Below are 26,176 nucleotides of genomic sequence, written 5' to 3'. Positions count from 1 at the left end.
TTAAGGAAAATCTCTTGCTGAGAATGATTGTAGCCTGAAGTATTCTATATATGAATGATTCAAACATATTTTAGACTTCTCCTTTAGAAAACCTTCAGTTTGGACATATGGGTCTCTTCATGTGCCTGTCAGGGTGAAAGGACCAGTTGCTGACATGACTTCTGTCAGCACTGTCTTCTGGGTGCTGTTGCTCGGAAGGATGCCATCGAGGACTGTTTCTTTCCAGTCCTGTTTGAAATGTGAACCCCTGTGTTCCAATATCACTGTGAAACACATAAAGGCAGAATTTAATGTATACTCTGCACATCCTTTCCACTCACTCCTTTTTTTCTGCTAATGTTACTGCAATGGGTTTGCCTGTGGATATGCAAAGGAAAGGGATGTTTTCCAGGTTAACTTTCTCCTCCTCCTAGTGTAATAACCTGCTATCTTTGAGAAACTCATGTTTCTGCCCCAGAGATGAAGAATCCAGTTCTATTCACCAATACCTTACCATTTTTCTTCAGGTTTGTTTTTTTCTGAGATACTGAAGTGATTATGAAGAACTGTAAATGTGTTCTGAAAAAATACTTTAAAAGAATTGACAATTATTTGTAGCTGTCTTTGAGCTCCTTTCAGCCTGTTTTGCAATTAAGCTTTGTGATGCATCTTCAGGCCAAAGAACCTGTAATTCTCTTTTCAAGTGTTTTGTTAAGGATCTTAGCAACCTTCTAAATTTTTGCCATGTTTGTATCACTTCAATTTCACCTTAATAAATCAGGCTAGGATCTGACTCCTGGTATTTGTCTTGGGGGGTGAAAGAAAAATCTTTTTATTGTATGTAAAATTACAGCATTGAATTGGTTTTATATGCTGGAGTGTCCTTTTAGAGAAAGAAACTGGATCTGGGGGCAAATTGTGTTTGGTGGAATGTCCCACTGCTGCCTAACGCTGGTACCGTCTGTCTCTAAAACATCTGAACCCAAAGGACTCAGCACAGATCTCTAGGTTCTTGTACTGTTTTCTCATTGTTTTGTTTGGTGTTGGTTGTTTTTTGTTTGGCTTGAGTCTTTCCCCACAGAGGAATAAGAGCTGTTGCTGGGGAATGGCAAAGGTGCACTATGAACTGTAGTTGCAGTTCTGGGTGCATGGCACCCACAGAAGTAGCTTCCAGCAGTCAGTGTTGTTGAATAGTTCAGAAGTGACCTCTGCATACCATTACCCTGCATTGTGAGTGTGTTGATTTGCCATATCTGAGGATCTTGTGCCTGATTTCTAAAATAGACCAAGTAGTGTATGCCTGGAGCAAAAGGTGTCCATCTGTGAAATGTGAGCTTGAATGACCATAGTATCAGGAAAAAAAATGGATGACACCTGAAAACTGAAATTGTTGATGAAGCACTGGACAGCACTTTGTTCCTGAGTCTTTCCCTGACTTTCAACATGACCTTGGGAAATTCATTAGAATGTGATTTTTACAGGTTCTGAACAACACTTGCCACTAATGATTCTTGTGGGTGCAAGAGGGGCTCTTAACACTTCTGAAGATCAGGCAGTGTTTGCATCTCTGTCTGCCGAGTGGGTAAAAGATTTCACAGCCTTTAAGAAAGGTTGTGGTATTTATTCATAAAAAGTAAGTAAACATGGTTTTGTTTTAATAATTTACATAGAAAAAATGAAGAGGACCTGGTTCTGGCTGAATGGCTGTAGGTGGAGCAGTACCTTCCTATACCTTAGTGAGGTGCTAACTCGGGCTAGTGTGGAAACGATGCCCTTGCAGCAGGCCAGTGGCCCAGCTTGCCCTTCTGCCTGATGCTGTCAGCAGGAAGCACTGGTTAGGGAGGCCAAGTGAGTCTGGATGCTTTGGGTGGCCCATTTCCTTCTTAGTAGCCTTGTACTCATAGTCACGGTAGGGATGTTGGAGAGTACATCATGATCCTTGTCTTAGGTGTCTGTGGATTTTCTGCCTATAAATTGGGTTGGTCTACAGTTTGTTTTTCTTCCCCACTTCTTATGGCAGCATCATTCCAAGTTCATTAATGTTTGTGAAAAGAAGTCCTTTGCCTGCCTTTTTTCCTGTGGAGCAGTCACTCTGCCTGGTTTTGTTGGTTTGGTTTTTTTTTTTAATCTTTTTGGTAACTCTAGCTCCACTACATTGCTTTGCAAAGATAAAGCAAAGGAGGCTTGGGGTTGTGATGTAAGGATGCCATCCATCTTGTTCTCAATAGCCTAAATGATGACTAAGGCTCTGTTTACTTCTTTGTGTGTTACTGAACTTACGACTTTGGAGGATTGTCAATTCTAAGATCTCTTTTCTGTGCTTACAGGCCACTTTCAAATTCAGTGTTGTATGTGGATGTTTAGATTGCTTACCCCAGATGTTAAACCTTAGCATTTTTCTGTATTGATGCTCATCTGCCACATTTTTGCTTGCTCACTTTGGCTGCACCGAAGCACAGATTCCTCACCCCAAGTTTACCCTCCAGCCAGTCTTGTCTTTGATCAGAATGTCTCAGAAAAGTGTTTGCTCCCTAACCAAAGCAGTTTTTCTTGACCCTTTGGGAGCTTGTTTCATTTTCAGCAATGTAATTCACAAAACCCATGCCACAATTTCTCCTTTGATACTAGTCCCTAGAGATTTGCAAAAAGATCCTGCATTTTGATGGTTTGGCTCTTGAAAATCCTCCTGGCCTCTAGTTCAATGTTGTGTTTGTGGAGGAGCTGGGCCTACTCCTTCAGAGCAAGCTTTACTCTTTATAGGTACAGATTAGACATGGAAAGCAATTTCCATCTGGTTGTATTTCTAGAGAGATATATGAAGAGAGATACTTGTTTTCTATGGATAGTTTGATGCAGGATTCTCCTGGTGAAATGCTTCATCTGTTAAGGAAGAGGTCAGCTTTGAATTGCTGTAATAGTGTTGTTTTTTTTCTTATCTAGTGTTAGAAAATAGGCATTTGAATGACAGTAAAACTTCCTGGTCTGGTATCTCCGTGTGTTTAGATACTTCGAGTTGCTGTGTGGTTAACATTGTTCTTTAAAGTCTCTACTTACTGGCAAAAAAAGGTCACTTGCAGTATTCCCTGTGCTAGGAGATGGTGGATTGTAGAGTCAATGCTACCTGCCAGGGCCAGTGGAGCACAACATGCTCTAGTTACATCATCTTCTATTTGTGAATTGTTACCTTGGTTGACATGGATAAAAGAACCAGCACCCTCCAGCACTGAAACCTTTACTGTCTACAACTTGAGTAACAAACCCCAAGTGCTCTAGTTACAGCTATTACTGTTGTATACAGCAAGATGGGAAACAGTGGGTTAAGCTTGTATACATCTAGGAGATGTTAAGATGAGACCTTGTTTGTCTCTTCAAAGTAATTTTCTGGTTTATTTGTGTTGCATAAGCTCAAAGAAATGAAAGCATAGGTCTGTTGTTTAAGGTAGATCAGAATGAAATGCTTACTGTATGAAATGTCTGTTACTTGTAAATCCAGTCCACGTGAGTAATTCATGTTCACTTCTGGAAACGGACCACGTTGTCCAATTCCATTCACCACCTTTCTTGTAATGTGTCACTTTTTCTGGGTACTATTTGTCAAATACTAGATATTTAAAAATACTAAGAAAACTGGTAAAACATAGGTGAGATGGTCAAGATTGCTGTGGAATTGAGGTGTACTAAGTGTTCACTTTTTATGCCATTTATTCACACGTCCTCTTTCAAGATGTCCTTTACTTCTCCAGATTAGAATATCTGGGCTTGTGGTTTCTTAAAAGATAAGATTCTGTGGATGGAGGAGTCTTCCCTTACCTAACTTGAACTGAAGTTGCAAGACTGATGTGGCATCAGTCTCTGACACTGTCACCAGGAGGCTCTGACCATTATGCAGTGGGCAGTGTAAAGTATATTTAGAAGAGTGCCAATGCTTTATTACTTAAAGGAAAATTCTGGCAACCAAATTCTTAAATCAGCTCATCTGACACAGTGGGAACCAAGACTTTTGATCCAAGAACTGCATCTGCATCACTTGATGATTGAGAGAACTGATTGACTGGCTGATAGAAAGATAGCTTATCCTTGCAGCTCCCATTGATTTCTCAGTCTTCGGTAGCACTCCAGAGAACTGACTTCATCCTCACATAGGAGTCAAGGTTGAAAGCTGAAGAAAGTGGGAAATGTTAGAGTTCTTGTGTTGGGATGGAGCAGCAGCAAAGGGTAGGAAGATGGCAAGAGTTTCTCTGGAGGGTTAGGTAAGTAGAGTGCATGATGTTACAGGATTGTATTTGGCTGGCACAGAGGTTGTTAGGTTAAGCCTCAGTTTCAGAAATCCAACTTACTGTCTCTGCTGAACATTCCTGCTATAATTGAAAGTGTCAGGCTGTGACCTTTAGTATTCTGAGAAAAGGAAAAATTGTTACCTTAAGGAATTTCCCATATCCTGAACCAGAACAGAATTCACAGCTATGTTCTGGAATTATCTTGGTCCTTGGAGACAGAGAACTTCCTCAAAATTTACTGCTCTGGGAAGCTGCTTCTTAGCAGCTTGAGTGGTTGTTTCTACAGTTAGACAAATTGGTGACCTTTTGGAGAGCATCATGTTATCAAACAGACCGATCAACTCTTTAGCAATTGTATAAGATTCATCTTCATTTAAGTATCTATGCGTGGAATGAAATTGAATGTGTGTCTAATACATAGATTTCGGATTGCGTTTGCTGAAGACGACATTTATTTAGCATGTCTGATTCTTGGAAAAATAATCCTCAGAGACCTAGGATCTGATTTCCTCAGCACAGCTATTGTTGCACTTCATTATGAAAAGTAAGTGCTTGGCCCTTCCGGGAATCAAAGTAAGGATGATTCAAAACAAGCCTCCAAAAATTTGATCACTTTGATTTGAATAAGTCTAAAGTATTAAAATCAGGACTATCCAGAGTAGAAAAGCAAGGGTCCCAAGTGTTAAGATACACACATAGGCACACACGTTCACACACACTCAACATCAAAATAAGGGATTAAAAATTATCTCTGATAAAAATGGAAAATATGCATTGTAGAAAGTAGCACAGCTATACCTTCAAAAGTTCTTCAGTGCTTAAGGTGACAGAGAAAATTAATGCACCTGAATGACAGTTGTTCCTGAGAGCCATCTGACCACAGAACTGATTGGGTTGCCAGGGACCTCCAGAGATGATCATGTCCAACCCCCATGCCAAAGCAGGATCACCTAGGACAGGCTTCACAGCAAGTTTTGGAAGTCTCCAGAGGAGACTTCACAACCTCTCTGGACAGCCTGTTCCAGTGCTCCATCACTATCACGGTAAAGAAGTGTCTCCTTGTGTTGAGGTGGAACTTGCTGTGTTCTTGCTTTTACCTGCTGTTCCTTGTCCTGTCATTGGACACCACCAAAAAGAGCCTGGCTCCTTCATCTTGTTGCCCACCCCTCAGATATCTGTAGATGTTGATGATATCCCTCCTCAGCCTTCTCTTCTCAGGATCTCTCAGTCCTTTCTTCATAGGAGAGAGGTTCAGGTCCTGCAGTCACCTTCATAGCTCCCTGTTGGACACTCTCCAGCAGATTCCCCCCTCTCTTGAACTGGGGAGCCTAAAACTGGACACAGTGCTCTAGACACAACTGTGAAAAGCCTCCTTTCTTTGAATCCCACTGTAAACTGAGAAAGTTTTTACAAATGTTTGATAGAACAAGAGGGACAGTTGCCCCAGGTAGGTCTGAAGTTTGACCTCTGCCACAAACAGTTTCAGGAGCTGTTCTACACAGTGCCTGTTTGATTTACTTTCTTTGCAGGATGACACTGGCATGGCTAAATCTTATTCTTTTCTCCTTCATCCCTTTTGCTCCACTGGCAGATCTAGGGGGATTAGGAATGGAGGACACAACATCAGTATGTACAAAGTTGGTATCAAATAAAAGGATTCAATTTTCTGCCAAGTTGGGGTTTAACCTCTCCTAGATCCTGAGTTGTATATAATTAATGTATTTTCAATATCTTTCAGCATTTGACTTTCAGAATTCTCTCTCAGAATTAATCTTAAAGATGTTTCAGTATTCTGCCTTCAGGAAGACGACTTGCTTTTAGCTCATGCCATAATTTTTGGTTTCAGTTTTTGGATGTCATGTATCACTCTGATTAAATGTCTCTTTCTTGCAGAAGGCTATTCTCATAGGAAAAAACCCCAAGCTATTATCTGACAAATGCGTGGCAGTTAGTGCTGGCGTGGACTAGTATATTCTTAATGGCACTCATCTCGTCCATTTTGTTGCATGCGAACAAAATCTTCTGCCTGCCTTATATCATCAAAGAACTCGTCCAGATTTGGTGGTTTTAGGTTGGGTAACATTATGATGGACGAGTCGAGTTGACAGTTAATTAAGCCAAAGATTTTTTTTTTCCCACCCACAATAGTAATCTTCTGTGTATTTACTATTATTAAAGTCTGCACAATAGCATCTGTAAATAAGACATGCCTCTCCTCTCCACTTGTGTCGACAACTGATGGTGGATGCCTACCAGCAGAAAGAAAGCTCGAGTCCTGCTGAGCTAACTTTTAATTCAGCAACAGTGTGTATAAGTACGCTAGTGCCATTGTGGAAGAATGGCTTTCTTCCATTAAAGCAATAGTACTGTCCCTTGATTGTCAACTCCACTAAGATACAAACCATTTTTGTGTATCTCTGGAGCGATTCAGGAACCAGCTGATGGTAAGTGCTAGCTATGACCTGTGCAGTTTTACATGCAGTAGCTAGCTTCCCAGCTTGTTGAGCCACTGTGATGTTTGGGATGTACATTCTTTGAAGATTACTTCTAAAGAAAGGCATCCAAATCCTTAATTCGAGATTCTGTCTATTCCTGTGGTGTTTACATTCCAGTATGGCAGAAGATCACTGAAAAAAAGAAAAGATGAAAATGCACTTTAAAAAGGGTTTCTCAAAACAGGTCTCCTTCAAAGCACCACAGTCCTCCACCTCCTCCCCTCTTGTAAAGACCAGGATTAATGTTTTGTACAGGCAAGAATATACATTAGTAGGCAACTTAGCAGTTTGCCACAGTGCTGTTAGCCATCCGTGATGGAGCACTGGGCAGTGTGTTCACAGAGAGCCCTTTCCACTACTGGAGTTATGTTGTTTTATATTAACACAGCTGCAAAGTTACTTGCTTCTGTTTTCCTGTGTGTTATCTCGGTGCTATTGTTTTTCCTCGCTACTTAAAAAGCGACAGCCTCACCATCACCCAGTGTATTTAAAATAGCTCGCATGCTACTCTATTAAATGCATTTGTAGGAGAATGGGGAATAGTTGCTGTGCTGCTTTCTTGTAGGATTGAATCTTCCAATTGTTTAGTTCTGAATTTGCTCTACTTAAAACATGCAGCCTATTTTTTTGTTTGTTTTAAATGTTGTGTGAATATGGCGTTCATTAAAGGGACTAATAACAAAGGCTAAAGCTTGGCACGGAGCGGCTGTTATGCAAGCTTTCCCACACGCAGTTCTGCCAGCACCCCTCAATTCTGACCTGCAATAATACCCTTGCTATTCTAGTCCTGGGCCTTGCCTGAACAGCGGCTGCAAACTGTGTCAAATCATGTGTGTGTGATTTTTGTGATACAGACAAATGAGGTGCTTAAACTCGTTTTTTTACTTCTGACCTTACAGTAAGTTGTAAGCATTTTTATTATCAATTTGAGCAAGTAATTTCTTAATAAAGCAGGGGCAGTAGCAGTGACAGTTGTTGGAAAAATAAGCTGATGAAGAATTTCAAGATGTACCAGACCCCTGTTTGTGTGGGAGGGTAATGGTTTAGAAAACCTGCGTGTTGATTTGGTGGTTGTTAAGAAATTTCAAACAGGCCTCTTGTGTGAATGGGATTCTCAGGCTTGATCCGTTTCTAGCAAGTATTTCAAGGGTGCAGAAGGATGAATATTTTTTTAAATGATAATTCAGTAAAGATGGCATCAAACACTCAGTCGTCAGGGTGGTATAGCAGCAGGAGTGAAAGGATCAATTCCTTGAAAGGATTTGTGCCCCTGGAGTTACAGCAGTGGTGATGTTGTTTGTTTGTGTTTTTAAATTATTAGTATTATTTTAAGGATGTTAATAATTTAAAGTAGCCTTAGTAACTATTTAGGGAATGATCAGCAACATGTGGTATGTAAACTCTGGTGGAGAACAGTGCTTTAAATGCAAACAATGCAAGTAAGCACTCCAGCAAGCAAAACAGATTCATCTACATATGTGCAAATACTAAATCCCAGTAAAGCATTAATTTTGAGATGAAAAATAACCTTTCTGCTACCTGAGCACCTATGTAACTCTGCTTCTGTCCTTTAAAAAACAGTCTTATGAAGGAGCAGATGAACCAAAATTGAAAAAGGGGGCATGTAGCCTTTCAGTATACGATGATTAGTATTAAGATGAGTTGCACTTTAGCTAGGCTGAAACTTGTTCGTAACAGAATGTTAAATACTTACTGAAAAGAAAGATTATGTCTATCTAGTTACACCATTCCTTGATATATGCACCATGTCAGAGTGCCATTGTCTCCTGGGTAAAGACTGAGAGTTCAAATACCCACTATCTCTCCCCTGGTGCTCCAAATGCTCTGCTTTGAAGTTTTTATAATCCATCTGTCATCTTCTAGCAGGGAGGGCACATGTTCTGTACCACTCAATTATAGAATTCGCTTTTGCCAGCTACAATGAGACAGGAAAGAATGTTATGGGTGGTTGAGAGAAACTGTCAGATATACTAAATTCCTGGGATTCATATGGATGATGTTATTCCAGTGTAGGAACACAGCATGTGTTATTGTTAAAATGTATTAAGGATACATCTCGTATTGTAACGTTTTGATATTTGCATAGTTTTGTTCACATTTGATTTTTGTTTAAGGGGAAAAAAAAATATGGAAGCAGCCACACAGTTTGAGGTTTGATCATTCCATTTGTTTGGGGCAGCAAAAAAAAAAAAAAAAGGCCAGATATGCTTATATTTTGGAATATCAGAAATTGTCATGGTTTCTGTTACAGCAATGAAATGGGGAAAAAAAATGGCCCTGTTTTTGTGTAAGAGCTGTGGAACAGTAGAAGTGTTTATAGACCGGTAATATTTGCCATACCAATTGTTTGTATTATGATATGAACTGAAGGCCTGAAAATTATATGTGCTACCATCTGGTGAAAACAGAAGTAGCATTTCATTATGTGGTGCATATAAACAATAGAACCAGTGTATTCTGAAAGTATAGTTAATACTTTTGCTTCGAGAAATCTACCTTATAGAGACCTATCTGGTTTGAAAGCGTGCTGGTTTTTCATGTACTTAGTTCCTGGGGTGATAGAATATGTTGTCTTATGTGAAATGAGTTTGATGATCTCAGCTACATCTCCAGTGGGTATTAATTCATGGTGTAAGACATCCCACATAGCTTTGCAGAGGCTGGCATAATTATAAAATTCCATGTTTTGCTCAGAGTAGGGTCAGTGTGTGTTGTAACTGTATTCATTTGAATACGTAGTTTTTGAGGGCAGCTTTATGTTACCCGTACCCACAAGTGCTTTTTACATAAAGGCATAGTCTGGTGTAAGTCAACCAGATACCCTCAAATTTAGCTTTAAATATGTCTCTTTATGGGATCCCTTTAAAGCTCCTGAAGTGGACAAGAAGCTGTGGGAGTCTCCAGATGGTACAGACCCCTTTGTAAGCTGAAATCTAACTCCCACAAATGTGTTCTGAGCAGTCAGCGAGACAACCTCTTGCTCAGCCCCTATCTGCAGCATAAATACATTCTCCTCTTCCAAACAAATGGGAATCCTGCCATTTCTGGAACCTGGCAACTGCTTTCAAATAAAACTCGCTATCATGGCTTGCTATTTTGCAGCCTGTTGCCTGTCTCTTGATCACTCTGTGTTGAAGCAAGGGCTAAGAGCAGTGTAAGGAAAATGTCCTTTTCAGGCTAGGGAGGTAAAGGGATCATCCTGTGGCTGAATGCTGGTAATCTGATCCCCAAATGTTAGGAGCAGAAGGCAATGTTTGTGTTTGTGACCTGTGTTGGTTATAGTGAAAATGGAAACAACTCTTAACAATGCTCCAGTGGAGATATTGAACAAATTGGAGAAGGTACAGGCCAAGAGAGGATGGTCCTTCCCACTCGCCACGTGGGACCAGGACACCAGTGAGAAGTAGTTTTGAAAGCACTGGCTTGATTGCCACGCCTCATTTGGGTTACGTTTATCTCCTTGGAGTTGACTAGTGTTACTGTCTTACTCTTTTTCACTAGCTGTTATCACCTGCTCCTTGATGCTGTGGGCAAGGGGGAAACTTGTAGAATCAGACTTTCCTTGGCCACTGTTCTCTCCCTAGTTCTGCCCACAGCTGTCCCGAGTGGAGGTGGTCATGAGGCAGCCCTGAAAATGCGGTTGTGAAGTGCAGCACAGAGTGGCAGGGATGTACTTTTAAAGGTGAAAACATGCCATAACGAGGTTTCTGCACAAAGGTGGCTTGTGTTGGATTGCCTGCTCTGTGGGCTGCTGTGGCAAAGCTCTCTTGGTCTGTGCTCATGTCACTTAATCTGACTGCAGGTGGAAACTACCTGTGTGCACCGAGTGACCTGCAGCTTCCCAAACCTCTTAGCTCTGAAATTGCCTAACTATTACTAACTTTTGTGTTAGGTCTGTGAACCTTTATTTGTCTATTAACTCTCGTTGGCCTTGAGCTAGCTGAAACATAACTCTGATTGTGTTTGTGATACTGAGACCGGACACCCTGAGCTAGGAGATGGGAAGCTCACTTCTGTTTTCAGTTCTCTCTCCTAGAAGGCATTGTATTTATGCTGTAACCAATTGAAGTTTTTAAAAACCACTTCCACTAACTGCAGATTATATGTTTTACATGCTTTACCTTTAGAATGCTTATCTACCCTATACATTGACAAGGAAATATTCCACTAATCCCACACTGTGATGTTTTATTCACATGCAGGAGCACTTCTTTTAAATTCAAAATATAGCTTTTAGTGGTTTGCTTGCTCTGATTTTTGTTCTTCCCTTTGCCTAGCTCTTCTTGCTTATCTTTCACTATTTCTCTTTAGCAGCTTTTTAAATGGATTTATTTCTTTCTCTCTCTTCTTACTTTCTCCTTCTCTCTATCTTACAGGTATACACTATCAGTAGAAGCCCCAGTTGGAAGATAATCAGTGAAGAACAGAGTTTTTAGGTCCTAGCAGACACTTCATCACACAGGAAAAAAACAAAACAAAACAGTGAAGATTGCAGTTTGTAGGACCTAGTGAAACCTTGAGAGTGTGAAAAGTATTTGCGTTTGCTCTCAAACTTTTCACTGGGTCTCCTAATCTGCAGTCTGAGGGCTTTCACTGTGTTTTAAGCCTCTGTATCACAGTTTTGGGTAAATGGCAATAAATGAAAGTAGCCACGCAGTTGTTGGTAGTTGTTACAATAACCGCAAAATTTAGGTGCTATTTTGAAGTAAGCATTTCATATAAAGTTGTATTTATTTAAGCTTAGTTGTGTAAAGAACTCAAACCCCAATGCACAGCAGCCCCCTCCCACCTTTATTTTTACATACATATATTAAAGTATGATTGTGCTGATAATATTTATCAGTACTGAGGCAAATGTAACTATTCACTGGAATAATGCAGCTATCTTAATCAACAGGGTAAAATTCTCTTTGCCCAAGTAATTAATGTTTTTGATGGGCAAGTAAAATATGTGGTTTTCTTGCAGTATCGCAGTATCACAGTATCACCAAGGTTGGAAGAGAGTTTATACATCCTCCTCATGGTAACTAATGCCAAATAGATTTAGTATCTGGACAAATAAAATTTTCATTATCATTTGGGGGCCTGATTTAAAATATATTACTTTGAGAAATGGAAGGTTGAGATTTTTAACCAGCCACATTGTGCTACAGCTTATTGTTCTGTTGCAGGGATAATGCGTTAATGTTTATTGAGTTCTTTATAAATGTATGTGTGTTATATATAGGCATAGTTTCCTTTGTGATGTCCTGTTTTATTAAGCTGGAAATTTGGATAAAGATGTGAATTTTAAGGCTACTGGTCATTAGGTAGTGTGTTGCAGTTTGGGAAATTATTATTCTTTTAAGCTTAACATTTTTTTTTACTGTCCTCTCCCTATTTTCCCATGAGATTAAGGTCGTCTTTTTTATGCGTGTTGAAAAATATTCACTTATCAGTATGGGTGCAACTGTAAACAAGTGATAAAGTGACAACATTCACAACAGCAGAACTGACAGCATTTGCTTTAATTTTCTGCCATTTTTGTAATTATATCAATCAAGACCAAAACTAAAATGATATTTTAGCGTGCTGTAAGAAATGAGGAATTCAGATCTTAAAAGACCATTACAATTAGCTTTGAAACATTCACCATTCTAACATAATTGTTTCATATAGCTTATACGTCTTCATTTACAGGCAAATATTCTGTTGATCTTTTATAAACAAAGTAGCACCCATCTGCTTCTTGAGACACTCCTGGCGCCTATTCATTGCAAAAATAATACATGTCCTAATGACTTCCACATATTTTGAAATCTCCCTTTTGAAATTGGTCTTGGCAGATTATTTGCAGGTACTTGAGTTGCATCTGTTTGCAATTTTGCAAATGCGGAAGACTTTAATGTTGAGCACTGCAAGAGGGCTATTTTAATCCTCAGATAACATAGGCTGTCATCAAAAGCCACATTTATCTTTTCGAAGGTGGGGCAAATGTTTAATGTTAAAAGACAGTAAAAGGTCAAGGTCAAGGCTGAGGTCTGAATATTTTCCTTTCATAAAATTGTGTCTTTTGTCATTTACTTCTTGCGTTTCTTTCATTTAAGTTTCAGCTTAGCTTCCCATTGCCAAGAGGATGTTTTGCTGATAAAAATGAAAGATCAGGAAGAGAGTAAATCTGAAATAATTGTGAACTTCGCTCCGTTGTACTTATTATTACCATGTGGTTAGCAGCTGACCAACTTAAGCCGTTTTTATTTACACTACCAAACTGAGCAGCATTGTCCTCGGAAAGTACAACTTTCCTTTTATTCAATCACTAGACTATGTTAAAATGGAGTTAAGGGTCCCCCTTCATCTCACAGAAGCGAGGAGGTAAGGTTGAAATGACATCCTTAATGTACCTCATTGGGCCTTGTTATTGCAGCACATATGGTACACTATGAAGGATTACCAATTGTTAGAGGACCCCTGCAAGAGTTGGGCACGGTGGGGGTGAGTTAAGGATGACGTTTCAGGTTTAATTCCTCTCTTGTTTTCCCTGTTACCATTTGACTGTTAACATGTCTTTCTTCCATTTTTTTCCTTTGCTAGACTAAATTTTGTATCTCGAACGTTAAAGCGTCCCTCTTCCTGCGTGAAAAGGGTCAGTGTGTTTAATACAGAGGGAATTTGAGACCAAAAGCTTTCTGAAATGGTTATTTTTAGGCAGCTACTTTCTGTTCATGTTGTTGTGCAGAGAGAATAGCTGGAAACCCGAAAATGTGCCAAGGCTTTAAACACCATGAGGTTTAGTATGAAAGAGGACTGAATGACTGTTTTGTGCAGTACAGCTTATTTTCATGTTTCTTGATAAGCTCTGTGGTTACAAGAGGAGCGTGCACTTACCTGCAAACTTTGACTCGAGTATCTAGGAGTTTGCTGCCCTTCCAAAGTTTAACAAAATGGCTGTGAGATAGTTTAAGAAAGTTTCCTACTGAGCAGCAGCCACCTCTAAGGTGGAACAATAAAGCTATTTTTACAGCTTGTAGCAGTACAGGACAGGAATAAATACATCACCCAGATAAAATTGCTGTGAGAACCGAGGTGGTGGGATGGTAATATTTAAGATAGCATTTGACCAGGGGTTACAACTTCAAAAGTGTCTCAGGGAGCTACATGCCTGTGGCTTACGTCTTGTGAAGTGTGTGGACTTTTGGGTTTTTAGGTGCTTGATCTCCATTTTAGTGGGATTTAGGTGCCTGAATAAGGGTCAAGGGCTTGCATGCCTTTGGGCTTCTGGCCCTTTATTCAGTTTTCAAAGGACATTATGCACATCTCTAAAAATGTTTTGCAGGGTTGTAAATTTAATATAATCAGAGTGCTATGCACTGCTCTCAGGTGTTTTTACTAGGGCTAACCAGAATTTTGCTTTCCAGTCTTAAGTGAAAATTTGGGTTATAGATCAGCTTGGTTTCTTTCTGTTATCTTGGCACGCTGATTCAGTGCTGTCTTATAGGATGTAGTGCCACCTCCTCTATCAGCATGCTGCCTCCTCATTATCATTTAATTATTTATTGTTTCTATTGCAGAACACTTGGGCCTACTCAGTGAACAGCTGTCTGTGCTGGGGTGGAGCTGAGTATTTGGGGAATGAGTAAGTAGAAGTAGTTGCGGTAGCAGTTGGGATAAAGAAGTTGAGGAGTCTGTTGCATGGAAAGAAGAGATTGTTTCTTAAACTGTGGTACAGGAAAAAGCAGCAAGTTTAGGAGTTACTTGTAATTTCTGAGACAGAATAAGGTGCCACACTAAAGTGATAAGGAAATGGCTTTGCCACTTAACAGCGATAAAGAAAATAGGGAATGGCAGGATACTGGCGGGAAAGACACGGAGTTCAGTTCTACCCATTCAAGTTTAAATTGGCTGCAGCATAATTAAAAGAGATGGTTTCAGTGCAGGCAGATGTGCAAGGCTCAGCTAGGAGACAAGTGTGCGACAGAACTTGGAAGAAGTCATGTGAGCAAAAGAAGAGATCACCTAGACAGAGAAATGAAGGAGAGAAGGGTAAAACAGTTCTGTCTGACTTCACAGAAAAGTGGTGACGTTGTAGCAAGTAGTGTTGTACTAAGTAAGGAATTTCAAGGAACAACATTGACAAGAACTATAGAAAGGGTAGATTCTTGGAGCAGTTATGGCTGGTTTCAAGCTGAGGCACTGACATGGTTACGTTTGTTAGCTCAGTGTGTTAGAAGATCTGGTGGGACAGAAGCACAAAGTGGTTGTCTAGCTGAGAGCAATCGCCCTGTTATTGTTTGTATGCTTTGAAAAGTGTCTCGTGCAATTACTGCAGCCAATTGTAAATGATAACTTGGCCATTCTCCTCGCTTTTGATGGCCCAAAATATGACTCCACATTACGGATTTGTGTTTTGCAAAACCAGCAACCTGCCACTAAATGTTTATGTATTTCTGTAGTCCAGTGTGTGCTGATAGTCAGGTCATGCTTTTCAAATCAAAGTTGTCTTAGCCTTAACTTGCTTTAATCCATTCTTTCTTGTTTTCTTAGTTAAAAAAATCTCTGTAATCCTTTTTTGGGGGATTTGCAGGAAAGGTGAAGTGAATGGTCCACCTGCTTTGTTGTATGTGGAGTGACAAAGAAGTTGTCCTTATCCAGTGCTCTTTGAATAGTTTTGTGCTGTCTGCTCTCTGCTGAGCCCTTCCTGCAGGTGAGAAGGTAACTACCTGTCTCTGTGGTCTTCAATACATGCTTTTTTTGTCAGCAAAGGGTGATACTCTTCTGGAAATTTCTCAGACCATGTGCATGCAATAGGAGAGCTAGGGTCACTGTGATGATCTTCACTTCTTTTGCTGTTGCTCTGACCGTACATACCTAACCATTCTGCTTAAGAAGCAAGTCCTGTCCTCTTGTTGCTTCCTTGTTTTTATTGTCTTTAGAGGCATATTGATGTTCACCTGCCCAGATTCTTTACAGCTACTAATGAAAAAATACTTACATTAACAACACAGACACAAGTGCATCTTGGGATGAATGTATTATTTATAAAGACTTACCATCACACCCCTCACAGTTACATTTTATGCTCCTTGTGGGTGTGCTCCTGTGTCTTGTTGGCAGTGCAATTAGTTGCACTGTGGGAGATTCCCAGGTTCAAAGCCAGGCATGTAAAATCTATTTCACCCCTTTTTAATATGTGGGTCTTTTTGTAAACGAAAAGAAAAAACCCAAAATCATGTCACTCCCTCACAAACAAAGCAGAATCACACTATTTGTGGAAATCTCACCAAGTCTGATCCAGTCTCTAGTGCTGCTTTTTATATGCTACAGCTCAGCATAGTTGTACTAGACCAGTGCTGCTCTGCAGGTGGAAGTGTGAGGGCCATTGAACACTTTGAGTTTTTCCAGTGGATCACAATTACAGAAACATCTGTGCTAAATAACTTTGTGCAGATGCACTGTGAAAATTCAGTGTTCAATAGCCCTCAACATTTCTAATTTCTTACTTGTGGTGGTGTAGCTTGGAAGTTGCACATTGGGTTGCAGTATAAAGCATATTGGAAACATTTGTGAAGGGCCTTTTTACAAAGCTTACGCTGCAGTGAAAGTACTCCCAAACGCTTTTGTTTCTTTATTTAGACTTACTGCATTTGAAAATGAGCAGAATGCATGCTAAGGATCCCGTTAATCTAATGCTCTGTGAAAGTGAGGAGGTCTGGTATACTGGCTTGAAAAATTAAGAAAAAAAAAAAAGAAGAAAATTAATCTGTATTAGTCAATTATATGTAGAGAGATATACATTAGTAAATTACTGACAAGAGAGAAGAGCTGAGTTTTAAAACTATTGAATGCTGCAGTGAGATGGTAGAGTTTTAAGACACTGCATACTTCTGCTTCATCAGGATACGTACTTGCTACCTTCCATTCTCATCATCTAGGTGCTCTCTGTTACAACAGGAGAAATGAAGTAAAATCTTGAGGAATTTGGGAGAAATTGTTTGAATATTTTGAGTGGTTCCAGGCTTAACTTCCATAAAACATCTAAAAGGTGTGAATGCCTGTCATGTTTTGATGCTGCTTTTTATGGGGCAGATTTAATCTTTAATGTGATCCATGAAAGTGCTTTAAACAGATCTTGATTTCAGTTTCAGTGGCGCCTCCAATGCAGAAATGATTTGCTGGAATCTTTTTCTATTGGACACCCACTGGGGGACCTTTAATACTTTCCTCCTTCATCAGGATATCTATGAAATTGTCTGGACCAGAGTTCACCATATATTTCAGATTTAAGCCTAGTCTGTTGGGATAGCTAGCAAAGGGGCAAGTCATGCGCTAGGAGCAGTGTGATATTTATCTTCTGTTCCTCATAGGCTGAGCTTATCCTGTATCATGGCAGTCAGCCCAGCTCAGCAAAAGCCATTTCCACTTCATTTCTCAATGTCTGATTTTGCTTCCATCGAAATCAATGGCAAAACTCCCACTGTCTTCAAGTGCAGCGGGATCAAATATTCAGAGAGACTGGCTACACTTTTAGTGTTTTCATCTACTTGGAAGTTCAGGTTTTGCACTTCTTTTAATCTGGAAAATGGAAACTTTATCTTCTCCCAGCTATTTCTGTATCCTGATGTTACATATTTCTGTGAATTGTACTAGTTGGGGAGAACTTGTAATTACCATTTTGTATTTTAGTTTATATAATAGTTTTACCTTAATGCGAGAATGGAGATTTCTTTCCCTGTGATCAGATTTTGCTGCTGTGCATCACTGCCACTTTTCCATGGGCTTAGACTTTTGTTTAAAAGGGTCATAGTATTACTAGCTATACATAACTATTTGTGTTAATGAAATACTTGGCTGCATTTATGGTCTATTCAGAAACAAGTATGAGTCTGATAAAGACAAGTATGTTTTTCAATGTGGATTTACATACATTTATGGATTAGAATCAGGCATCCCTCTTTTTCTAGTCAGTGTAGGTTTAACTAGGTTAGAAGGTTTTCCTGAATATTCATCCAGACATTTCTTTTAAAATAAGCTTCTGGTTTAAGTTTTACAAAAATTAAAAGGTACGTAAAAACTGGAGGAGAAGAAGAGAAACGAGTTGAAAAGAAATGAAAGACTAAGTATGTTTAAATGTTATGGCTTACAAACCCCCAAACTTCAGAGCTTTGCAAAATTAAAAGGTTAGCTATGAATAACCACAATCAGATCTTTTCTTTTGTCCATATTTAATTCAAATGAGATTGCTCCATATTGACTTCTAATGCTAAAAGGCCACCCATCATGGAATCCCTGCAGCCAGCGAAGCAAGCAAGTGAATGCTTTCTTAAATGATGCTAATCAGTCCGGAGAGGCCTGCCCTCTATCCCCATCAGTATTCTGTAATTCAGATGTGCTGATAACCTGAAATTGAATGTGTCAGTATGCAGACATGTGAAGAAAAAAAGGAAACTAAAAGGCAAGAGAGGCAGCTACAGTGACAATGCCTGTTTGTTTTTTCATTTTTATTCTCTTCCAAGTGAAGAAGGAATAGGTGATAGTTGTTCCCAAATGCCTACCAAGAGCTATACAAGAAGAAACAGAGAATTGAGAAACAGGCTAGGCAGTCGATTAACAAATTGAGAGGAATTTTTTTAAAACAACAACACAAACAAACAACAACAAAAAAACAACCCCCAAACCAATCTACCTACCTAACAAAGAACAAAAACAAACAAAAACCCCAAACAGAACCTCCAAACCGCAACAAAAAATAGCTCAAACGATAGTAACAACCAAGAAACCACAAAAAAACCCTGAAACAAACAAAAAGCTCTCAACCCCCCCCCCCCCCCAAGAAACAGCAAACACCAATCTCCTTAATAACCTGTTGGTATTATCTCTTACAAGTATTTGAAAGTATTTGTTGTATGGGTTCCAATCTGAATACTTAGAGAAGAGAGTTCTCTTACCCATGATGTAGGTTATCTAGCAGGATAAGACAGTTGCTTTATCTTGTCTACATCTTGTGTTTTTTTCCCCCCAAACTTTAGATTTCAGCTGTTCTATATCACATCTGGTTTAAATTTTGAACAGACACTTTCATGTCAGATGCAGATTTTCTTCCAGAGAGTGACATACGTTTGCTGTTGTATTAGGCAGTGCTGTAGCAAAAAATAGATTGATTTAATTTTTCTTTCATTTTTAAAAGATGAAAACTCTGAAATAATTCTTGCAGCGAGTCTCATTCTGTGTGTAAAAGTGGCAGGTACACATCTGAAGGCAGAACTGGGTCCTTTGTTCAAGTATTCTGTTTCTCACTCAGAACATTGCTTCTCATAGTGTACGTTGCGGATGCTGCTTAATTTTGTATCTGACCCACTGAGCTTGTACTCAAGTTCCCCCCTAATATTCTGTGTATTCAAAAAGAAGCATTGCAATATATATTCCCTAGTTTATATTGTCTATGCCATATGACCTTTTAAAGATGTTAGCAATAGAAGATCTTTCCTTCACTGACAGCTTCTGCCACAAATGTTATCAGAGAGGACTGATACTAGTGGTAGTGCTCAGATGAAAATTGGAACGCTGAGAGATGATATATTTGTTAACCAAATTGTTCCAGTACAGTTTCTTACGTGCATTGTAGTCTGTGAGTGTTGAAAGCCATTTAGCTTTTTTTTGTCAGCAGGTCACAAAGGAGGCAAGTGCCAGTGTTTCCATTAATAGTGGGAAAATGGGGACATGTGGAATTGGGACAGCTTGTCCAAGTTTGGTGAGTAGGTCAGCTGACAAAGCTAGGAATTGAGCATGGTCTCTTGAACGTGGGCCTCTCTATCAGTTTGTTCTGTCAGCCCTTGATGCTCCTCCCAAAAGCTCATCTGTCCTGAGATGGCAGTCAGACGTATGTGTGGAGCAGCTGTGTCTGTGCTGGAGGGCTGCTTGGTGGCCATGGGCTCACCTAGCTTGGAGGTGAACAAGTGTATATGTGGAGGTGTGTGTTATTGTGGTGGCTGTGGCTCAAAACATCTAATTGTGGAAACTTGACTGAAAAACTAACAGTGCCTGCCTTGGATATTGTATTTGTCTTGTTGCTTATAGTGATAGGGCACCTGCAGAACTTGGTGTAGGCACAAATTTGAGGTTATCATGGAACAATAATCTTCTCTATTGGAAAAGATTTTTTTTTTCCCAGTTCCCTTTTAAGACCAGCCTACTGACTAAAGTATTTTAAAGGATTTGGTAACAAGTTATAGCTCCAGAGGATTCTGGTATGCACTTTCGTGTTCCTTAGTGCTCTTTCTTAGGGCTTGTCACTCTTTGAGCAGAAGTGGACACAGGCAGAGGACCAAATCTGCTCACTGGTCAGTTCCCATCTGCCCAGTCAGCTGGGCAGTTCCCATCAAGCAGAGAGCTGCAAACCGGGCACCAGATTCCTCATGGTTGGCAGGCAGGTTCCTGTTGACTTGCATGTGTATGGCCTAATGCTCCCGCCATTAGCCTGATTTTCAGTGTGCTGAGAACTGCAGCTTCTGTTAATCAGTGGGATCTAAGTGTAATTAGCATTTACGAAGGGACCACTCAGATGCCCTGCTGCCGTGCCTTTCCAAGTCTGTTGATGGCATGGAAAGAACCCAAGAACCGAACCCTGTTCTCTGGTCCCCTGTCTGCCACCAGGAGATTAGAGGCTAGCCTGAACAGGATGCAGATGACATCCTGAATTTTAATTCTTTATCTGTGCACTTTTTAAATACCTTCTCATTGCTCAGATATTTAATTTTACCTTAAAAAACATTTATGTGAAATTGTCTGTGATCAAAGGCTGGGAAACAAAACTGAGCTGGATATGTATTGGTTTAATTTTCTTTTGGGGAAAATGGAAGTGTCAGGAGAATTCTTGTGTATGCAAACTTTTCAAGATGAAGCCAGTCCAAAGGTTACATCCTTAAGCTTTACAGTGCAAGATTAAAACAGATGCACATGCATGATCATTTTTACCTATTGTAAGAATACAAAGATAACTGGTATATCTTGGTTTTAATCCACATTAAGTGATTTTTTTTTACTTGATCATTTTATACACACACACACGTACACACTCCCTCACAAGCACACATCTGTGTACAGAATTGATAAAGAAAGAACTCTGGTTAAATAATCCACTTTTGTCTGACAACGGAATCAGTTATAGAGGTGCAAATATGCAGAAAGCTATTTGGAAATGCATCCTCGTAGTTGTCAGGTTTTATTATGCAGGAAGGTGTCATGTTTGTTACGAAGCTGAGTGCAGATGGCAGAGTGGAAGAAATGGATCACTAATTTTAACAATGATTAATGAACAGAGATAGAAAATGAATTACATTGGACTATCGGAGGCAAGAAATATTTTTGAGAAAATTTTGACTCATCTGCTGTGCTGTTCCCTGGAAATGATTTTCTGAAATTCTGTATGTTGTCAACAGTTGACTGCATTTTCCATTACTGTCTATTTCTGTTCTTAAGTACTTTTGTGTTATTAGAGAGACATAATTTCAAAATACCAATACATTCCTGATTACTTAGACAAAATGTATGTAACAGTAGGAAGGTTCCAAAGGCCGTGGCCACAAGTGTCCTGTTTTTGCAGTCCTTTCTCATTCTTTGCTGTTTTTATTGCGACATTAGAAATGTTCAGTGTAACTTTATCCTTTTTATTAATAAAAAGGGGCAGAGGAGTCATTTGGTGTATTTTAGAAACATAAGGAAAAAGGCAGACACGAAGTTAACGCTAAAACGTGGCCAAGTGGCTTAGCGTGGTTTAGAGCCCGCAGTGCTGCTTCCACCATTAGCGACTTCAGAGGCTGACCAGGAAAAACATCCACACAGCTGCTTTTTAAATTGCCACCCCCCACGTGTCCCCCTCCTCCCCTAGAAACTGCGCTCCCCACACTTGCCCATGCGCTCAGAGGCTGCTCTCGCACATCTCAGGCTGCAGGGGGAAGACGGAAGCGGCCTCTAACTTCTAATTTGTTGTTGATCCTCGTTTTACAACCTGCTGAGATGTGCAGCCTCCCCAGCCAACCAGACCTGCTTGCTGTTTGGGTTTGAGAGCTGTGCGGGACTCGTCCACCCTCAAAGGAGGATTAGTTCTGCTTGGAAGGAGCTGTGTCCTCATCCTCCCTCCTTCCAGTATTCAGACATATATTAAAAAAGGAAGAGAAATGCTGTGACTGAGACAGAATTCAGTGTTTCCATTGTCAATTACACAGAGCTCCAGAAGTTGAGGTAAAATAGGGTCAAACCTGGCTGGCTCTTTAGCGATGCCATGGGGTGTTTGCAGGCAGGAGAAAGGCGGAGAAGGAGTCTGACAGGTGAGATGCGGTGTCTGACACCTGTGCTGCAATGAGTGCTGTCAGACTGCACAGGAGGAATGCAGGTGGGCAGTGTTAGAAGCAAGGGGAACCCAGGGTGTTGAGGAAAACAATGCTTTGGTGGTTTTGGGAAGCTCTCGGTGGCGTACATGTGTCCTGGATCCCTTTTGATGGTCTCATGCTGAGCCTCTTCTCTGCTCTTCAGCATTGGATTATCACCTGTATTGTCGCTGCAGGTGCTGGAAGTTAGATGGTCACGTTTTTCTTGTGGCTTGGTAATGTTTGTGGTGTTATTTTGGTGACTGTCATGTTGGTAAGCTTTGGTAATTTGTTGGATAATCGTTAATTGCACCTGATACTACACATGAAGCAAAGCTTAGACCTCTTTAAGAGGTTTTGTTCCAGGCAGGAAGGTGCCCCTGTTTACATTTGATCTGAATTTGGCCTGTCATATCTCATTAACCATGTGTGGTAGGTGACTATACTTGACTCCATTGCCGAGACCTCCTCCTGTTTGATGCTTGATGTTAACATGATTGTCTGTACTTTCTGCTGTTTAAGGACCTGATCCTTTTACTTGTGTGAAGAGCTCATTCAAGAAATCTCATTGATTTCAAGGAGACTGACTGTGCAAAAAGAGTGCTTGGTGGGATTTAGTCTAAGGCGAGCAGTGTTATTACTAGAGTATCCACTTCTTTGCATGCAAAGTAATGTTGTGAAGATTACTTCTTGTTGTGTAAAATAGAACAGTAATTCTTGGTGTAGGTATAAAATAAATTTGTATACTTTCCACAAAAATGATCTCTTTCCTGTAATGTCAGGATGTGGCAGGAGACACATCTTCCCAGAGAAACACCTTGGGCTTAGAAGTGAACAGCAATTTCGTGTCCATTGCCTCTTTTACAAGCATGAGTCTCAATCCTGCTGCTACTAAATGCACAACAGTTGTGATTTCTAACTTGAGAAGCTGCAGGAGAAATGCACTTTGAGAACTTAAGACTCAGGTTTCCAGAAGCTTTAGCTGTAAATTCAAGTATATAAGATGCTCATAAATTATTAAGTCTACCCAAATTGTGCTTACATTTGCAGAAATAACAAAAATGTGCCCAGTTCATCAAAATACATCAGGAGTGATTCCCCTATAGTATTTGGGGTCTTGGAATATGTAAACTAAGCTGGAGTAACTTGAACTTCTATCATTGGTTTGCATCTGTGGTCAAGACTTCTGATTTCTTCTATATTCTGTTTCAAGACTTATTCTGATCTTGCTAGAAAGTGTTAGAATCTTGAATGACTTTATGAATTACTCTAACTCTAGTATTTTGCATGTAATTACGGTCCTGATGGGAACATGCTTTAGAAAAACAACTACTGGAACAATGCAAGTTCTGCTCAGGTTACACAGCATATGCTAAACACTGAGAAAACATACACCGTGCTTTAGTGAACAAGGTAGGGGGAATGCTCCTGGGAGCCAATTTAGAATGTGACTTAAGGCAAGCATGGCTTATTGTCTCTGTTTCTTTTGGCAAAGTGGTAAAGCAGCAGTGGTGGCAGGCAGCCCTTGGTGAACCCCTGAGGTTGCTGTGCATGTGCAGAGAGTGGTCTGTAACTAGACCTTCATGAGGATGTGTAGGTGTTAGTTTTAGACCTTGCTTTTGTTTTGTAAAATTAGTATTGCTCTTGTGCATTATTTTTACCTTGTCCTTGCATGGCAGAGCTGAGTATGGGATATGGAACTTGGACAGAGGTACAGGAGAAATAATGAGGCTTTGGCAAACCAGTGCTGCCACTACAGTAGTATTGTTCTCCACCTGGGTTCTCAACACTTTAAAAAGCCTTTTTTCCCCCTCCTCTTTTTTTAATAGGATCAATATATATGCAGTGAAGTAGCTGTGTGATCAATGTGCTGATTTAGGCTTTCAAAATTTTGTGTTGATGGTATAGTTCTACTTGACCATATTACAATATACAGAAAGACAGAGTCTTGTGCTTGCTACATTATTTAACTGAACGTTGGTAGCGTTGCAGACATGAGGCTATGGGTGCGAATAAAAATCCTCTGTGGTCCTTCTTAGACCTCAAGTGGCTCATCTTAATTTCTTATGGCATTTTGTTAGCTGAAGCTAATGGAAGTAACCTTAACTAAATTTTGCTTCACTGTTCTATAAAAAGCAGGAAGTATAATGGGGGGGGGGGGGGGGGGGGAGCGGTTCTGAAACATGAATGTTGTTGTTGTGGGCTTATGCATGTAACCCATTGCAGAATGTCTGGGAGAATGACTCCTGGGTTGTCACCGTTGTCTTGGCTTAACTTAAAACACTGGAGGAGAAGGGTTGTGCCTGTGTTGACATGGGCATTTTCCACTTGAGTGCCTTTTCCTTTATTTTCTTCTCTGTAGGTACACTACTGTATGTTTTAGAGGGTTTAATACATTTGTGTAATCCACACATGCAAACAAAGGGGTGTGTGTGTATACATACATTTGAAATATGAAATATTAATACTGATATGAACTATACCATGATCTAGAGGGTATCCAAGAGGCCTGTCATACTTCTCTTACTTCAGGTAAATAACTGATTGACCTTTGTGGTGTGCTGATACTTCACTAATCAGAACCTGAAATCTGTATAACAACACTTCATTTACTTGATAGACAAAAGAACAATTGCACTTGAAGTAATGTGATTTCTAAATAGACACTGCCTGTCAAAAATAAATGCATTAGAAGTAAAATGTAGCTCAAGGAGACAATTAGCAAACAGAGGTGACACTGTAAACAGGTGCACCCATTATTCCCAAAGCTTGTGGCAATATATTCACATCTTTTAGACTGATGGAAGATCATGTGACAGTTTGGTGAATTATCTATCTGTATCATCTGACTGATGAAGCCTGCTGCAGTTGCAGATCATTTAAAAATGCATCTCACAAATTACATGGTAGCTGGGAAAAAAATGCAGGTTTTTCTGAACAATGCTTTTCTAAAGCTATGTGCTGGAATACCTAATTTTTCTTTGAAAGGATGTCGACCATTTCATTATGCTATGTATACAGTCAGTTAAGGTTGTGCAAATTCATTACAATGTTTGTTAATCTATAAAACATTTTCTATTCTGGTTTTAGTGACATTGAATATTTTTTTTATGTGCTATTTCTGAAACATTTTTTCCTATGAGCTGAAAGGGAATAACATTTTCTTATACAGACTTCTTAAATCACTACTTATCAAGGAAGATTTGAGATGAGAACATTTGACCTACATCTTTCTGTCGGTTATTGGATTTTTTTTTTCCTACATAAAAAATGTAAAACAAACAAGAAAGGATCTATAAACAAACTCCCTCTTTCTTTCTCCACTCGGCTGTGATGAGAGCAGTATCACTTACGAAATGTCCTCTTACATGATATGGTGAAAACTGCCTCAGAAGGTATTTTTTAATTTGGTGCACTAACAAGATAGTTAGGAATGAAAAAATGCATTTTCCCAAGCTATCATTTCCTAAGTATTTTACGTTGTCTTCTCTTTAAAACTGTGAATTGATGATTGTTTTAGTAGAAGTAGAGTTGTCTGTCTGGATAGTTTTTCCTGACGACAGTTAGACTGCAACAGGACACCTTTAACACCTGACCATGTTACTGTTACTTTTGGGATATTTTGGTGGTGGTGGTGTGAGGTTTTTTGTTTGTGTTTTCCCCTCCCTGTTTAGAACTTCAATTATAATGTGAGGCCCTCCTAGATACACCAAAGTGTGTTCTGTTGTTTGGCATGTGCCTATTCCCAGGAGAGGTGCTTCTGAGATGTGCCAGTATCAGAATAGATTTTCATTTTCCCCTTACCGTTCCATGCCAAAATCCTGCAGGTAACACCCATCTCTAAATGAGCTGAAGTAAAGAAAAATTGTGAATCTTTTCACCAATTAATAGATAGCAGCCTTGGTCCTGCAAACCCTCCTGCTTTTGCTGTTATTTGTGCATACAAGTCATACAAGCCCAGAGGGGAATGTAGCTGAAAGAGTCCTTTAGGTCTTAGGAAGACTCTGTGACAGTCTAAGGTTGTTTATTTGGAGGGTTTTCATGTAACTGGTTCCTATTAGGT

The 26,176-nt window shown here is 39.8% G+C and overlaps 1 protein-coding gene across 18 annotated transcripts in view; it reads left to right on the top strand.

Annotated features, from left to right (window-relative positions):
• The window catches only part of ZNF536 (zinc finger protein 536), a 351,072-nt gene that overhangs the window by 20,061 nt on the left and 304,835 nt on the right, over positions 1–26,176 (top strand). The window contains exon 3 of one of the 18 annotated variants that reach the window (XR_010306050.1): positions 11,149–11,428. The exons of the other annotated variants lie outside the window; for them this stretch is intronic. The gene's annotated coding sequence lies outside the window, so the exon portion shown is untranslated. Of the gene's footprint in view, positions 1–11,148; positions 11,429–26,176 lie in introns of those variants that run through there. 18 annotated transcript variants of the gene reach the window in all.

Source organism: Pogoniulus pusillus, chromosome 20 (assembly GCF_015220805.1).
Source record: "Pogoniulus pusillus isolate bPogPus1 chromosome 20, bPogPus1.pri, whole genome shotgun sequence".
NCBI classification, from domain to species: Eukaryota; Metazoa; Chordata; class Aves; order Piciformes; family Lybiidae; genus Pogoniulus; species Pogoniulus pusillus.
Note: the sequence above shows the minus strand (reverse complement) of the source record. Positions and strands in the feature narration are given on the sequence as shown.